Source organism: Pinus tabuliformis, chromosome 4_1, assembly GCF_031772625.1.
Source record: "Pinus tabuliformis cultivar Carrire ecotype Pingquan chromosome 4_1, CPIR1, whole genome shotgun sequence".
Classification (NCBI taxonomy): domain Eukaryota; kingdom Viridiplantae; phylum Streptophyta; class Pinopsida; order Pinales; family Pinaceae; genus Pinus; species Pinus tabuliformis.
In genome coordinates this window covers 569,499,054-569,506,889 of record NC_142303.1, presented here as the reverse complement: position 1 = coordinate 569,506,889, position 7,836 = coordinate 569,499,054, and the positions used below count along the sequence as shown (strand labels likewise).

Genomic DNA, 7,836 nt, shown 5'->3' with positions numbered 1-7,836 from the left:
TCAGTATAATATTATTTGCATAGACCGACGTCCTTGTGACGCTAACACTGACTAATATTGACTATAGTGAGACTAATGGAATACATGGTGCCCTACTTGTCCCATCGCTATCTTTTTCTTAAGGCCTGCAATGCTATTGTGCTAGAGTAATGGAACACATCGTCTCGCTATGTGTCCCGTCTGTGTCTTTTATTTGAGGCCTGCAATTGGTGCCGTGCACCTGGGCATGATTATAATTAACGACCAGTAAACGTTGCGCCTTCCTGGACTCCTCCTGCAACTTAACACCGAATTTCACAGATTGCATTTTCAAGGAACTTACTGTACACTTTCATTGCATTTTCAAGGAACTTACTCTACACAGCATCTATTTATTACTGAAGCCACTGTGCCCTCATCACAACATCTCTCGAATACAGAAAAACAACAGAGAAGATCGGTTAAGGTAATTTTGTGTGATTGGATTATAGCTGAGGCGGTTATTCTCTTTCGGCTTTCAAAATGAAGGTATATTTGTATATGCTCATGTTTTAATGGGGTTGTGTAGGTTTTACTGCTTTTTATTTTAAATATAAATTTTATTATAATTTAGTTTTCAAATTAATAGTAGTTATTATTAGCTGTGTTATGAGTTAATGCAGACTGATTCTCCGTTATTGTCAAACTAGTAATAGTGTCATTACCAACCCTATCTTAAATGCAAACTAACTCATCATGATGGTCAAACCTACTGTTACTATCCTCACATACAAATTTTATATAAAATATCATTAACCATTATTTCAATTTGCAGAAAATGGTGTTTAAATCGATCATGGGGGACGAGAGAAGCAGAGCGAAAGCCATGAAGGCTGTTGTAGAATGTGGAGGCATGAATCATTTCCTGTGACCTCCATAACATATACTATGTGTTAGTTGCATGTTTTTCTTTACTAATTCTTTGAATGCTCTGTTTCAGTGGACTCTGTTACAGCGGATATGAAGGAGGGAAAGATAACTGTGGTGGGAGAAGCAGATCCTGTGCGTCTTGCAAAAAAACTGAGGAAATTGGGGTACATCACGGAGTTGCTGAGCGTGGAAGAGAAAAAAAGGCGCTGAGAAGAAAACAGAGGAGAAGAAGCCCCCTGCTGAGAAGAAAAAAGAGGAGAAAAAGAACGAACAGCCAGCTATTACTACAGTTTTATATCATGTGAATCCAGAAAGTGGGCACTGGCATTATGAGGGATACCATATCAATACAAAATTGTCAGAGATGAGTATCCCACTTTTTGCACTATTATGTGAATCCAATTGGCTTTGGGCCTTATGAAGCACATCCATGAGGGATTGATTGAGTATCCCACTGTTTGTAACATATTTGTGCCCTGGAAGTATGACATTTGTGTCAGTATTCATCTGCAGGATCTGCTGCTTTAGGTTTAGATAACTATGCTACCTCTGCTTCCGCTCCTGTCAGTATTCATCTGCAGGATCTGCTGCTTTAAGTTTAGGTACCTATGCTACCTCTGCTTCTGCTCCTGACCACCCCTCTGCTCTACCTTCCTACCTTAGCTGCACATGGTGGATCTGTAGATTCTCCCGTGACTTCAAGCTAAATAAGGCATACCAGGGAGGACGGAAGCAAAGGAACAGGCAAGAACAGGGAGAGTGACGCAGCCCTCATTTCATCATTGTCACAAATAAACAAAACCAGGTCATAGCTACCTATTTTATAGCTATTTCCATATTGTGAATTCAATGTTCTCATAAAAGTTATACATTGTAAACTCATAAATAGAAGTGTCATCCATTCCATTCCTATAAGGAACCTTGGCATAGATTTTTGTGGATTGTGGATTTTGATAAGTCTTGGGTTGTGAGCAAATCAGTACATAAAAAAAATGATGTTAGAGTTATAGTTTTGAAATCATTCTAATAAAATTATTAATAACATAGAATTGTTGTGGTTATATATTGAATTGTTGTGGTTATATATTGGATATGAATTCATAATAAACATTAAAATATAGATTTTATGATATATTTTACATTTCATGTTGCGAAAATTAAAAAAGTGGGCTTAAATAATTATTATTATAATTAACATATAAATTAAGTATAAATTATTATTATTATCCAATTTTAAGGTCATCTAAATTGTTCTCTCAGACTCCTTTGTTTGTGGGATAAGGGACGAGGCACCTACCACAGAGATTTAACTACTAAGTTTACAAAGGCATAGATACTCTACCCTTTCTGGTTTTGAACCTGTGATCTCGAAGGAACACATGCTCTTAATCATTAGGCCCACTCAAGTTGTATTACATCAAAGAAAACATGTAACAAGATTTTTAATCATGAACGTTGATCCCAATTTAATATGTATATTTTTAATCTATAAATAGACTTTGTTACAATATCATAGTTTATCGAGAACACAACCCATAACTCATTTCATATGACATTTTTTTAATTAGGCAAAAATAGAAAAACTACTCTAAAGTAGAATCTCAAAATTTAACTTGTAAATACCCTGAGATTAAATTTTTACCATTTACCTAATAATTATTAATAATTAAATTAAAATTCCAAAAACTTTATTTAAAAACCTACGAACTTATTTTCTAAAATAATAATAAATTATTTGGTTTTTTTTTAACTGTACTCGTCCCTACGAACTTTATTTAAAAACCTACGAACTTATTTTCTAAAATAATAATAAATTATTTGTTTTTTCATCGGCATACTGTCCTTGAGAAGTTGAGAAGAGTGGATCTACTGAAATTCTAAAAAATTGGGAAAGTCACGTAAAGTTAAGTTATATATCGAATGTTTTAAATTATTGTTATTATTAATTTTATATTTTGTTTAACTTGTAATTGTTTGTTGGTGGGTAAGTAATATTTTTTATTAATAATAATAAACATTAAAGTATTTTTTCTTTCAATTTTACATAAATTGTTTTAATTTTTACAAGGTTAAAGATAGTTTATGGGACAGATTACTTTTCTATTTAATTTTTGTATTCAATTTTTTTCTTGTGAAGCCTCACAATAAATGCTCCTAATTTCTAAATAAATCTTTCACTGAATAGATTGTCAACATCTCAATAAATCTCTTACTGAATAGATTATCCCAAGAGCTAGCTCCCAACTTCTCAATAAATCTCTCACTGAATAGATTATCCTGAGAGCTAACTCCCAACTTCTCAATAAATCTCTCACTGGATAGATTATCCCAAGAGCTAGCTCCCAACTTCTCAATAAATCTCTCACTGAATAGATTATCCCAAGAGCTAGTTCCCAGAATCTACATAACTTTTCCCGTGTCTGTGAACTCAAAATGAAATGTTTTTTTGTTTCCACTTTTTGGGTTAAGCAAAAAATACGTACTTTTTCCTCTGGCACTTATTTTGGTTTTTTTGTTGAAGATTATGACTATGATTAAAATCTTCAATATAATACATATTCTTTCTCTGTAGCTCCTTATCCCAAGAAAGCTTGTAGAATTTATCCAAAACAAAAGTTTTCATCTCTTTACCCCATTTACTAAATTATTTGTTATTTTGTTGCATCCAAGTCTTTTCTTTTGCAGAATATGTCATTAAAGACAACCTTAGGCCATCTACCCTTTTTCATTTGCAATTTTTTTTTAAATATTTTATGAGTCACACCATAGCAATTGCTTCAATAGGAGCATTCCTTGTTTCACTTAACAAGATAGCATAAGGAACTGCACTTTTAATTTTGAATTTGTTTTGAATTTGTTTGTAATCAAAGGCTTCTAAATTTTCTAAATTTGTTTCCACTGCATGTAGTACCTACCACTGGCCCATAATTCACAACCGTAGAAAATCACCAGAATCACTAAAAGCCCAAAAAGTGTTTGAGTGGTTTTCCAGTCCCATAACTCTTCCTCTCTACACTTATTTTGAAAAGCATAAAATGATTTCCAACCCCCAAAGTTCTTTTTTGAAAAGCATAAAATGATTTCCAATGCCCCAAAGTTCTTTTCTTTCAACAACCATCGCAGCTTAGATTTCTGTTGACGTCAATTTTGAGGTACTTGTAATCTACTTCTTCCAAAGTGTTTCCTTCAAAGTAGAACTTATTCTAGTTATGTTTCCTTTTGTTAGAGAAAACCACTATTTTTGTTTTGCTAATAGTAACTTGCATCCCCACCTTTCTACAAAAATTTTCAAGGGAGAGTAAGTGCTCTTGAAAACCAAGAGGAAATTTAGCAATCAAAATAAGATCATCTGCATACAAAAGAAGCCTTATAACAAACTTGCCCAAATCGATATTGTCACCCCCTTGCGAAGTTAGCCACTCTTCAAGCTTGTCAATATATAAACGTAAAAAGGCAGGTGACAATGGGAAACTTTGCTTGACCTCGATATCACTTCAAAAACTTTCACAAAAGTTGGCTGAAGTTCTAATTTTGACTTTCACCTCTTCATACAAGCTATGTAGAGTTTCTCTCAAATGCCTTGGAACACCAATTTCCTCCATTCTATGCCAAAGATTATCTGTAGAAATTGTGTTTCTCTCCCAAACTTTTCCAACAATTATATCTCTCATCTCTACCCGTTGAAACCCAATACAGTGGCTTGTCAGTTATGCGTAAAGAAGAACAACCCCTGCACAAATCGAAGCATGAAATTCCCTTCCATTAATAATAAATCTTAAAAATAAATCTTCTATCAATCCTTTAATGTCCACCCGCACCCGCACCGCCACCCCCACCCCTTGAAACCCAATACAATGGCGTGTCAATTGTGAGTAGAGAACACCGTTCCCTCCACAAATCTTGGCGATTTACTAATCAATATAACGGTAAATATTTCATTGTATGCCCTTCACATATCTTCCTCATTTAGTCAAATCATTAGCCGTAATTCTTTAGAGCCTGGGACCAACAAACCAAGCAATGGGGATGGACCGTCGTAAATAAATCATGGAATTACTTTTTGAACTGATGCTTCTCTTCTATGGCATCTCTTTTAGTGAATGGCACAAGGTTTCCATCTCCAAAAATTTGTCCACATTAAATTCCCTCCAATGATGCTATCGGCCTATAGTTGTCTCATTATATTCCCAACATAAACGATGACAATGGACAACCCCTACAAGAATTATAATTGGTGGTCATAGAACTATAAGTGGTGGTCGTAAATCCTTTGAGTAGGTAAACCTGCAATTTATTGATCCTTCAATTTTGTTGAATCTGACAATTCATATGATCAATGCATCGAAATGGCAGAAGACACTTGATAGATGATATCCGATCTCCTGACACCCAATACTAATAATCTGTTAACTATTGTAACCGCTTTTTGTCTTTCCACATTTTCATTTTCACCTGTATCGATGGTTGCATTGGTGGTGTCTCATGTATCACTGTCAACATTGATCGCCCATAGCCGACAACTGATAGATTTATACATCGTAATTAACTGAAAACTCGCGTACTGCTAATATACATTTTTGAGATCTCTGAATATAAAGGGTTTGCATTGGTAACCGTTGATAGAGATCCCAACAACCAAGAGCTAATAAACTCAAATTTATTTTTGGTCATAGAATATTTTATTATAAGTATAATTATATTAGAAAATTTGGTTGATATACATTTATCATGATATATTATATTTTTTATTATAACCAAATTTTGTTTAATAATAATTTATCAAATCAAATATCATATATTATATTTATTATAAATTTAATAATCATATATATTTTAATCTTAGTTTGAGATGAATTTCAAACTAAACTAGGACAATTATACTTAAAATTTTTCAAGATGGAAATCATTAAAATTACTTTTTCTTTAACAGTTTTAAAACTTATTTCTAGCATTTATACAATATAAATTTCATCCCACTTCTCGTGACCAAAAACTTTTCAACGTTATAAATTTTATCCCATTTTGTTTTATAGTCACAAAGTTATGGCTACTGGAACATTGTTCCATTATGCCACCACAACTTCCATATTCTCCATGTGGTATACACATGACAATCCTTTTTCCCTCATGTACTCACTGTAATACACCACACCATATCAATTACTACATCAACATACCACATGGACTTGCCGCATCAAATATGTGTCAGTTTGCATGAGTATTGAGAAGAACCCTGATCTGAGATACCTAATTTCCCAATAGCCACTATCACGATACTCCATGTGCCCAATACTCCATATCACGAGACCCTAGAGAGCCCAATACTCCATGTGCCCAATTGTCAGTTTCACACAAATCTTATTCCTGCTAAGTTACAATCTAATCAAGATTTGTCAATATTGGGGACTTTCATGGTGAAGGTTATTCGAGTATTGCTAACTCCTAACCTCCGCTATTTGGTCCTCCTGGGGCTTGATCCCCTTCTAACTAACCTCTAGTTCAGGACTGTCATTGGGAAAGGTGATTATAATTTTATGCTTTTAATATATTTTTCCTGAATTGACTTGCCTGGATAGGAGTGGCCCCTGCCCTTCTGTGGCAGTAACAACAACAGCAATGGTGGTGGGATTCCGCAGCAGGGTGGCGAGAAGAACCTCCTCAAGCAGAACCCCGACGACTAAGCAACCTTTTCCTGGGTCGAACCATCTTTGCAGGGATGTCGGTGGCTCGAAGCAGAGCGGCAATTGAAGGCTTTCCCGGCTTGAGTCGCCCCTCAACCGAATTGAGATCTCTCCCAACAGTTCTGGAACGAAGCACAACAGAACAGAGACAACAACCAACAGAATATCCGGACTCGAGACTTCCCTTGGCTTCTTGAATGTTGGCTTTAACAGCAAGAGCTGTAGCCTGAATGATGAGATTACCAACCGAACCCTGAACTGCGTGAACCTCTCTCTGAGCATAGACCTGCCACATTCCCTCTTCCTTCTTAAACCTCTCAACATTCTCTCGAGACCTGCTCTCCATAACTGCTCTCTGCAGCCTTCCCATTTCACCTTACGCTGCATTGAATGCCCTGCTATCGCGTCTCAGCTCTTAACTCCTCGGTGGCGAGAGGCATTGAATTCCCCGGTTGATCTCGAGGCGGCACATGTCTGGCATGTGGCTCCCCACTGCCACTCGTACTAACACCCGCATCCAGGGTCCTACCACTAATAGTTATTGATTATTCAATTAAAATTCTAAAAACTCTACTATTTTTCTTAACTTACTAATTAGCATGTTATAGAGTGGGGTGGTGGGTGATATAGGGGTTAGTACAGATCCTATATGATTAATTGAAAGTGCATTTGTTTGGGTTCTTGATATTTCAATAAATAATCATGCTGAATCTTATACACTATGGAAAGGTTTGAGGGCTTCCATCAACGTTGTTTTCAAATTTTGAAGGTGGTGATGGATTTTTAGAATGTAACAAGGCGTATGGTTCACATTACTCCATTGAACACTCATTTGGCTTTAATACTAAAGTGGGTGAAGAAGGTATCTAAGACCTCTCTAGGGTTAACTTCTTGCATGCTTTAACGTAGCATAATGCTTTAATCGATATATATGAAAATCAATCCGCACGTTTCTTATGTGAGCAACTATTTGGTTCCACACAATTTCGATCCAGTGAGAGGTTCCACCCTTTATTCTTTAGGGGTTATGGTTATATGCTTTGGGATTTAGCTAGAGGAACTAGATTGCAAAATAAAGTTTGATTTGGTGAGTCTTAACTTTCGGAGCTACTTTATTTGCACGATCCTTATCCTATTCTATAACATTAGTAAGTCACCACCATTGTGTCTTGTTTTCTGAAAGAAGATTTAATAGAGGGGATTGCCTCTTGTCTTAGTTCACAACATTTTTTAGTGGTTTTACTCTCGATATTTAGGGGTTTGCTAG

At 35.5% G+C, this 7,836-nt stretch overlaps 1 pseudogene across 1 annotated transcript; it reads left to right on the top strand.

Annotated features, from left to right (window-relative positions):
• Positions 1-320: 320 nt before the first annotated feature.
• LOC149177171 (heavy metal-associated isoprenylated plant protein 14-like) lies at positions 321-1,803 on the top strand (annotated as a pseudogene). Its single transcript, XR_016258747.1, has 3 exons — positions 321-507; positions 794-869; positions 959-1,803. The product of XR_016258747.1 is annotated as a heavy metal-associated isoprenylated plant protein 14-like (transcript).
• The last annotated feature ends 6,033 nt before the right edge of the window (positions 1,804-7,836 follow it).